This window comes from Macaca nemestrina, chromosome 13 (genome assembly GCF_043159975.1).
Source record: "Macaca nemestrina isolate mMacNem1 chromosome 13, mMacNem.hap1, whole genome shotgun sequence".
Classification (NCBI taxonomy): domain Eukaryota; kingdom Metazoa; phylum Chordata; class Mammalia; order Primates; family Cercopithecidae; genus Macaca; species Macaca nemestrina.
This window is the reverse complement of record NC_092137.1, coordinates 56,936,822-56,947,243: the sequence shown is the minus strand read 5'-3', so window position 1 is coordinate 56,947,243 and position 10,422 is coordinate 56,936,822. Positions and strand designations below refer to the sequence as shown.

Genomic DNA, 10,422 nt, shown 5'->3' with positions numbered 1-10,422 from the left:
TCTCTTTTGCAGCACATATACTAAAAAAAGTTTACAATTCAATTTTTTAGGATATTCGCTGATATGCTTTGACTGTGACCCCACCCATATCTCAGCTTGAACTGTAGTTCCCCTAATCCCCACTTGTTGTGGGAGGGACCTAGTGAGAGGGAATTTAATCATGGGGGTGATTACACTAATGCTGTTCTCCTGATAATAAGTGAGTTCTCATGAGATCTGATGGTTTTATGAGGAGTTTTTCCCCCTTTTGCTCGGCACTTCTTGCTGTCACCATGTGAAGAAGGATGTGTTTGCTTCCTCTACCGCCATGATTGTAAGTTTCCTGAGGCCTCCCCATCCATGCTGAACTGTGAGTCAATTAAATCTCCTTCCTTTATAAATTATCCAGTTTCTGGTATATCTTTATTAGCAGTGTGAGAACAAACAAATACATTCACAAAGCCATGTGACAACCAGTTATCTAATTTTAGAATCTTTTCACCACCCGCTCCACAAAAATTATACCCTTTAGTGTTATACCCCATTTCCCTCTCTTCCTAGCCCTAGGCAACTACTAATCTGCTTTGTCTCCATTGACTTGCCTATTCCAGCAATTTTATATAAACAAAATTATATGATGTGTAGTCATGTTTTTTTAATTTCTTTTTCACTTAGCATGCTCTCAAATTTCATCCATGTTATAACATATGTCAATACATTATTGACTTTTATTGCCAAACAATATTTCACATAAAATAATTTACTTTTATTGTCAAACGATATTTCATTACATGTGAAATATCATTTGGCAATAAAACAATACCACATGTTGTTTATCCATTATTCAGTTAACGGACATTTGGATTGTTTTCTCTTTTCGCTATTATGGATAAAGCTAATAGGAACATTATTTTCAAAATTTTGCATGATGTTTTTTACTTACTATTGGTCATGTATCTAGGAGTGGAATAACCTAATTTTAGAATGGGCAAGAAATTTGAATAGATATAGAAATGATGAAAAAGTACATGAAAAGATGCTCAACATCATTAGTCATGACGCAGTGTAAATCAAAATCACAATGAGATACCTCCTCATATACACTATATACCACCATAAGGGACAGAGACCTAATGTCTACATTGTTACTGATGTTACTATATTGTTACAGAATTATTTTTTCTAAGAATGTTCATAGTAGCAAGTTTCTATCCCTTGAAGTTATACTGAACATATATCATAAGAAGACAATATTCTATTGAGCAATACTGGCTTTATTGTAGCAAAAATATTTTAACATGCAATTTCACTTTTACAAAATTAATTTATTTGAAAACAAAACAAAAATACCTAGAACAGTTTAACAAACCCCATGTGCCCACTTCCCAGAATTGAAACAATAATATTCAATTATATTTTTTTAAAAATCTTATTGGTGGATGTAAAAACAATGCTAAAGGTATTTTCTTTATATAAATCTCAAAATATATTCCTTTAGAGACAGAAAGGAATCAAATTCTAGTTGAACACGTGGGTCATACAACTTACCTGTGTCCAATTGCACTTGTGATATGCATGTGAATCTCCAAATGTCATAATATATCAGGGACCATTAAAACAACCCTTAAAACTGACATACAAACTTTTGGCTATGAAGAAAAGATTATTATAGTCTTCTGTATCCCTGACTTTAAAATGCATAATAATATGATCAGAAAAGACAACCCCGAAGTTCATATAGAGAGGTCATGTGCAAGAAAACCAATACCAATAGATAAGGAATTAGTAGTTCTTTATTATGCCTATTCTATCTGAGAGGCCTTTTGTAGGTCTATTAATCTACCTTAATTTCAGTATCCACGTAAGTAAAATGAAAGCTTTGTGTTGAATTACTCATAAAATCACTCTCTCTTCTAAAAAATATGATTCTACCTATGCTTTTATTTCAGAGTATTCAAAGAATTCTAAAAATACATGCCTCAAAAATCTTTTAAAAATATTATATTTTTAAGGAGTATTGTCCATAAGCTTTATTAAAAAAAAAAAAACTTACCAAGTTTCTACTTTAGATGGCTTTTTCTGAAATAGTTGGAGGAATGACAAGCAGAACAAATCTGAGCAATGCAAATGTATGTCATGCATCAGTACAACTGGTTTTTATTACTATTCTATTCTTTATTATTTTACTTCACAAAAAAGCCTGAAAGTTCAGCCAGTATTAGAAGCATTCTAATTTATTTGATTGGACAATAAATGATTATATGGCTGATATTTTAAACACCAGCACACACATCACAAGCTACAACCAGCTCACTCCTGATAAGCAGAATAACATTTTCTTAATTTGTGCAAGCCACTGAAAAAACTGAAAGATGCCAATTAAGAAATCATTTCAACCTTGTAGCTGCACAGTATATTAAAATATATGGAACTTTGAATCAAATAAGAGCATTTGTGAATAATAAAGGTTTGGAATATCCTAAGGTAGGAAACACCTTATTAAAATAAGGACTCCTCTCTACAAATTCAGCAATGAAAAAAAATACATATGTAAAACAAAGTGATAATAGATTGGATTGTTTTAAGCTAAAGCTTAACAATTAACCCTGTGTCTCATAAAGCAAAGCATTTTGTAAATGCTAGCCACCAGTAATGCATCATGTCAAGTCCTAGAAAAGCATTAAACTAATTTAAATCCTTGGCATTTGGCCTTCTTAATTGAACATTTCATTTATTCATATTCCAATTAAGTAGCTTTAACCACCTCTCTGGGTATTATTCATCCTTTAATAATGATACAAGAAGAGTAGAGCAAGGAAGATTCTTATTCATAGGAATAAATATACACACATATGATGTCTTTCATTAATGAATGCCAGTAGTAATATTCATCACTGATACAGGGTACACAGTTAATGCTGATCTATGTTAAGTTTCATTTTGGTCAAGGATTTACATAAAGTCCCAGGAGTGCCTTCTGTTTCAGAGAAGAAACTGTTTTTCATTCATGGCAGTATTTTCAGCCTCCAGCATGGAAAAGTGGTTCACATATTGATACTGCTGTCAGAGTCAGAACATAGAAGGTGAGTCCTGTGACAGAATACTTCTGTTAAAAAAGTCCCTACATCATGAGTTTTTTAGTATAACCCCAAATATATTTATATGCATAAAAATCTAATCCAAATATTAGTGAGGTTGCAGAATTAGAGTTTGTTCACCATTTTTCCCCTTAGTGGTCCATGTAAGCATCTCTTTAGAACAGTTATTCTCAACCAGAAGCAATTTTGCCCTCCCCGGGGACAGTTGGCAATATTTGGAGACATTTTGGGTTTGAGTTGTCACAACTGTGTGGGTGGATACTACTGGCATCTAATGGATCAAGGCAAGCACAAGACAGGCCCAGAAACAAAGAATTACCCAGCCCAAAATCAATAGCACCAATGTTGGGAAATCCTGCTCTGGAAGAATAAACTGTGTATAAGTATGTAACAGGCAAGCAGAAGGGCCTGGAAGGTGCAAGATTGTCTGTCATTTTAGAAGGGAAATGGGGAGGGGCTCAAGAGGTTATTTTTTGTAAGGCTGTACTTTTTCCAGAAGTACAAGCAAATTTTAGACTACTTGAATGTACCCAAGAATGTGTTTGATTCAATAGATGATAAAAGCAAAAGTCTTCAATAATAAATGGAATAACAACAAATGACCTTCAAGGCTCCCTCACGACCTTGATAATCTGTGATCAAAGTACTATACTATTCATATAAAGATAAATTCTTTCTGCAATTTCCCCTGTATCAAACAAGATACTGGTTGTGCTTGCTAAAAATGCATATCAGAAATACCCTGAAATGTCTGATTATAATTTTGCAAACATCCGTATAAAATTTATGAAAGGTATACTTTCATACAAGGAAAGGATAATCACACCTTTGAATCTTTCCCTCCTCTACTATTAAGCTCTCATTTGCTTTTTGTTTGGTTTGTTTTTTATTTATATTTCAACGGATGAATTCTTGAAACCTACCTCATAAAACATAATTTGTGTCTGATCTCAATGAATAAAACATATTAGTAAAATCTTAAATCTTGACTCAAGTTATCACAGATAGCTATTTTCTCCATAGGTCTCAAAAAAAATTGCTCAAAACTAAAATTATATTTACTTTAGTTTTAAACATATATTCACCCTTGATGATTTGGAACAAGAGATGGGGTTATAAATATCAAAACTGGCCAAGTATAGTGGTGCCCACATGCCTGCAATTCTAGCTACTTGGGAAGCCAAGGTGGGAGGATAACTTGTGTCCAGGAGTTCAAGACCAGCCTAGGCAACAAAGCAAGACCCTGTTTTAAAATTTAAAAAAATATATAACAAAACTGGAAAAAAGGCACAACTCCAATAAGATTGATTCAGAGTTGAGTCTCAAATGTCCTATAAGGTGAACCTTTTTTTCTAAAGCAGTCTCATTTGCTCTCTTTACTAATATTTAGTGGTATCCACTAATCTGTTCATACTCTGTTATATGAATAGGTTCAGCAATACAAGAATGAAAGCAGCAGCTTCTGTTACGTGCTAGGAATTTGATCAGGCAGAAATAAGTAGTACTATGGCAAAGTCTTAAGTAATTTTGGGTTACGAAGGTGGGAAAGACTGTTTGCTGTGCCTTCCTGCTATGACTAAAGATACATAAGAAATGAAAAACAAAAAGAAACCCCTACATCTAGAATTACCACAGAAATAAAATGACCACAAAGCAACCTGCAGCAAGTTCTGATCAGTTAGCAGCATCCACAGATGTCATCTTAGGGTAAAAAGTGCCTGTAATACACATTTTTCACTTGGATTCTTATCAATAACAAAAGCATTGCCCATCACCCCCTTTACAGCCCTCTCCAATATGCACATCAGCAAATTCTGTAACCTCTCTTTGGCATCTTTAGGCAACATCTTTTTTCTAACAGATGATTCTCGCTGCAAGCCTTGTTTCAATCCAATCAGCATTTCCACAGCTCAAAGCCCATGCTGCCACAGGAAGAATCAAGTAATGGATCTTTCCTACGCACTTCATGCAAGCCAGTTCATTATATTAATAATTTGTACAGACCATTTGAAAGAGCCTACATGTTTTATAAACAGAAAATTTTACCTTGGGATCTTCAGGAGACAAGCCACAAATACCTTCTCATGAACTCTGTAACAAAGGTTTCAGAGTGCACTTAGTAGGACATACATCAAGGAATGTTTCAAGAAATATAAACTATGAATATTAAAACTCAGAGAAATAGGGGCTCACCTTGCCCCCACCATCAGCCTGAGCCTTTCCGCATGTGTTTTCTGGCAATAGAAATCATTTATTTCCTTATTCCCTCAGAGACTCACGGCAGAAACATGATGTATCAGCCTTTTCCTAAATGTTTACTTTCAGTTTCTACAGACATCCATACAACTTTCAAAATTTCTTCAGATTCACTATTTTCATTCATATGCTACTGTAATAAGACTCAGTGGCATCTCACATCCCGTATTATCCCCTGAGGCATTATCCAGACAGCAGCAAGCATAACTGTTTAGAAAATCAAACGTTTAAAATATTTAGCAAAGTAGAGAGAATAACATAATACTTATAGATCTATTATCTATTTTGACATATGTGCATCAGATAGGTAGATAAGTTGATGTAGGGAAGGAGGGAAAGATAATAGATCCTTGTGAAACACTTCAGGGATACAAAATCTCAAATGATTTGATAAAAATCCAAGTAACACACTCTCGGCTTAAATAAAATGTTTCAGATAATTGAAGTTTCTATACATTTCTCCCCAGTTCTCTTCCTTTATTTTTCCCCAGAGAGAACATTGTCTTGAAGCTGGTATTCATCATTCTCATGCATGTTTTCAATCTATGATTATTCATGTATATATGCAGAAACATTATACAGAAGGGCTCTTCCTGCTTCCAAACTTTACATAAATAGCATAAGTTGCCCATCATTAGGACACTTGATTTTTCTGCTCAGTGTTGTATTTTTGAGGTGTAATAACATAGTTCTAGTTCATTCATTTGAACCACTTATAGTATTCTGTGAAGTCATAACATTTATCTGTTCTTTTTAATGGACATTTAGGTATTTTTTAGTCTTCACTATGACAAGCAAGGTTGCCATGAACATCTTACTTGCTATCCTGTGCTATAAGAACTTTCTGTAGGATGTATAAATAATGTGAGGGTTAAGGCCAGAACTCACATTGCTGTATTGTGCTAAATTCTACTGCAATGTCTTCAGTGAACATTCCTACTAGCACAAATAAGAATTGTCATCATTCCATATCCTTATCAACTCATTGAACTGTAAAACTAGACTTTAATTTTTCAAATTCCATGGTTTCGAATGGAATTTCATTTTTTTTATTTGCATTTCCCCCAAACAATCAGTGAGACTGAGAATATTCATATGTGTAGACTTAGTTTCTCTTTCTGGTCCCTCTTTGTGTCCTTTGCTCACTTACTGGTGTATTATTACTTATATCCTCCCTCATTTGTAGGAATCCTTCATTAGCTCTAGATCCTAATTCTTTGTCAGATATATTTTAGATACTTTAAGACATTTCAGATATTTTTCTCTCAACCTATATCATGTATTCTATTTTTGGTAATGGTGTGTCTTGAAGAGCAGAAATTTAATTTTAACAAAGTTAATTTAACCATCTTTTTTCTTTAGTATTTATTCTGTTTTGTAACTTAATAAATTATTCCTTAGCCCAAGACTATGAAAATCGTTTCTCATAATTTCTGTTAAAAAGGTCAAAAGTCAGCCTTTCCATTTTTAGCTTTTCAGCCACCTTATCGTTTATTCTGGATGAAATGGGATTCCAGTTGTTTTTCATATGGATAACTAATTTTCCCACAACTATTTATACATTTGTTCATTCTTTCCCAACAGTTTTAATGACACCTCTGAAATATATTAAGTTTCCACATAGATGTTTAGATTTCCTTAAAATTTCCCAATTTTTCTATTTGCTTAACTTCAAGCAATTTCTATATTATATGATCATAATTAATAAGTTGCTAAACAAGTGTGATAAAGTCCCTCTATCTCATCTGTCTCAAGATTGTCTCAGCTATTCTTGGTCTTTTATACCATCATATGAGTTTCATGAGGAGCTATCAAGACCCTGAATAAATCCATTTAGGTCTTGAGTAGAGGTTGTGTTGAAAATATATATTTATTTGAAATAAATTGGTGCTTCTTTAAGAGTTTTTAATTCCTAAACTTTGTGTAGTTCTCCTTTTATTCAAGTCTTATGTACTTCAGGAATATTTTGAAAATATCCCCTTAAAAGTATTGAGACATTTTAGAGCTATTCATGAGTACTTCATCACCATTATGTAATAATATTATATTTATCAATTTCTTTTTAGCAGTGGATAGTAGTTATGTAATTTTTTTTAGTTTACCTAAAAATCTAGTAAAATTTCAAAATTCTCTTAGTAGTTATATTATATATATCTTTCAGTTTTTTATAAAAGCAATCATATTGTAGAAAATTAAAGACTTGTTTCTGTTCCTTCATAATTTGTACAACTTTCTTTATCTTACTAGACAAACTTGCACTTGTAGTATTACATTGAGTAGAAAAAGTTATAAATGGCATCATTTTCATTCCTGAGTTTAAGTGGTAAACTTCTAACCTATTATCAATAAGTATGATACTTGTGGGAGAATTTGAATAGACACTTTTCTTACATTAAGGAAATTTCATTCTGTATCAATTAGAAATGCTTTTGACCAAAAGTAAGAATATCTAACATTTAGGTTTGCAATAAAAATATTTAATTATGTTATACAGAAATAATTTGAAGATTGGTGGTTCCAGGGGTGGGAGTTTCCCTGGATCAAGATGTCTGACATTCCTTTATGGCATATTCCAAGCATCATATCCACATACAATTATGGTCATAGGGAGGAAACAGGCTGTAAGCAGGGCACATAAAAATGAATCACCTGTCTCTTCTTTTATTAGGGAGGAAAGTCGTTTCTTTGCCATCAGAATTCTCCTTATACCTCATTGGCCTGGCCTGAGTCATCTGCCCATTGTTACACAAGAGAAGCTGGAAAAGTGGGTAGTTGGCTTTTTCAGTCGTTTGTGTCCATATCCCCCATTTGATTCACCGAGCTTTTGCAGTCTCAATACTGAGAAGTGGGTAAGGAAAAGGGGATTTAAGAATGAGTATGAGGTAGACATAGAAAACAACAGAAGTAGCATATTTTATTTGCTATGCTATCTGCTAAGAGCTTTCAGTTTTAATATATAAAACTGTGTTGAATCATATTTACTTTTGCTGTTTCTACTGAGATAATCATGTAGATTTATTAATCTATTAATCACATATTATTATTATAACAGCATTTCTAACATTGAAGCATTCTGGCTTTGTAAGATTAATTATGCATGGTCATAATGTATTTTTTAATGTACTGCTTAGTTAAATATATTAGTATTTGGGGGAAATTTTCTGCATCTAATTCATAAGTAAAATTCATCTATCATTTTCTTTCTTACACTTTTATTGCCTCGTTTTGGTGTCAGTATTATACTGGATTCATCAGAATGAATTTGGACATTTTCCCTCTTCTATTCTCTAGAGGATAATTCACAAACATTCTTGATTTGGTAGGATAATTTGGCAATATATGCCTTCCTGTGTTCTAGAATTGAGGCAGGAAGACATCCAAGGGAGCCTCCAGACAGCCCTTGGCCCCAAGCAATGAGCCTGGCTGTGGTTCCCCATGAATTCACCACAAGCAGTCCCTATTACCCTCCAGGAGCCAGTTCCTGGCCCCCACTGACAATGCCCTGCTTCACATACTACCAAGCTTATGGCTTCAGCTTCATTCACTGATTTGTCTTTCTGCTCTGTTTTTGGTCTTCAGAAATATTTAGCTTGTTTTGGAGCCCAACCATTTTTGGTTTGTTGCTATGTTTTTAATGTTACATTTTATGTATCATTAGTTATTTGTTTAGAATTCAAGGGCTGAATATAAACTCATATGCAGTCTTGATCAGAAGCCTAAAAACACTCTGAAAATATGGTCTTGAACAGAATCCCAAAAACACTCTTTGTAAGTGTGGTCTAGCATAGTCTTCAAGATTGAGCTTTTGCCTGACTCTATATCCTGGGCTCCTACTTCTTTCCATCTTATTCCTTATGGTACATTCAAATGGACTGACATTTGGTTCCTAAACTGAAACTCTTCCCAGCCTGAGGATTTTTGAATATTTTCTTACCTTGCTGACAGCCATACCTCTAACAGGTGAACAAGCCAACATGCAGAGAAAATCAGAGTCAAATGTTGAGGAAATTCTGAGAGCATCTAAACCCAGACTCCAGCCACTCTTGTGCCATCTCCAACACTGTTCTTGAAATTTGGTTATATGGCTCAAACATCCCTGGTTTGCCTAAGGTGCTTCAATTTCAATCTCTATTACTTGCAAACAGAATCCTAATGAATGCACATTTTTATAATAGTAATATACATTAGTCTACTTTTTCTCAATTGAACCTATAACATATTATCTGAATTAGAAGGAGCATTTCTAAGAACTATGACTTACTCTCCCCTTTCTAATAACAGGGCTGGAAAAGTGGCTGTGATTGCAGACAAACTACAGGAGAAGGGGCCACTAGGGTATCTCCTCTCAACAGCTCTACCTGATGTGACACACTCTCTCAAGAATTATTAAAATTACTGATATGGGTAATAAATGTACTTATGTCTATGGTTTTAAAATATCTTTCATACTTAATTCCCAAAGATACTCACAATGATCTTGTAAAGAGTTGAAAACAGATTAGCAAACCAAAACAAAAGGTCCTGTCTTGAAACCTATTTTTCCCCACCATCCATTCAGACATTCTTTTCCACAAAAGGCTGCTTCTGATTACTACCCTCATAGAGATTCAAAACACTGACTGCTCTTCAGGACAATAGATGGAGGTATTTCATTTCCTGTACAACTCAAATAGCAATAGCTTATTTTTAAAGCAAGCACATTTCTGTTCTCTTTGGTTGTCTAGACTTCTTATGTATTTTGGTATCTCCAAACTCTAATGCATACAAATTTTAAATAGTAATATGACTTTTGTTTTCCCTCAAAGATGGAAATAAAAGCTTAAATAAATATAACCCAAGAGATACTTGAAATTTAGATAAAAACCAGCTTTTAAACCTTTCAGAGAGACTAACCCCATGGTTACACTTATTCCACAGACAATTAATTTGGCTAAAACAAATATTCTTTGATGACTACCAAGAATAAAGTAGAGTGATTTCAGTATGATAGAATTATTATTGACTGGGGAATATCATGCAAAATTGGTATAACCAAGAAAAGATCAAAAAGGCTCTCTGATTATAAAACATCAAAGGTTTCAGGCAAGTT

General features: G+C 33.7%; 1 long non-coding RNA gene across 1 annotated transcript; it reads right to left on the bottom strand.

Annotated features, from left to right (window-relative positions):
- Positions 1-2,595: 2,595 nt before the first annotated feature.
- LOC139357703 (uncharacterized) lies at positions 2,596-8,394 on the bottom strand. Its single transcript, XR_011611306.1, has 4 exons — positions 7,983-8,394; positions 5,271-5,540; positions 5,124-5,168; positions 2,596-3,069 (listed from the first exon to the last, which is right to left on the bottom strand). It is a non-coding gene; the product is annotated as an uncharacterized lncRNA (long non-coding RNA).
- Between the last annotated feature and the right edge of the window lie 2,028 nt (positions 8,395-10,422).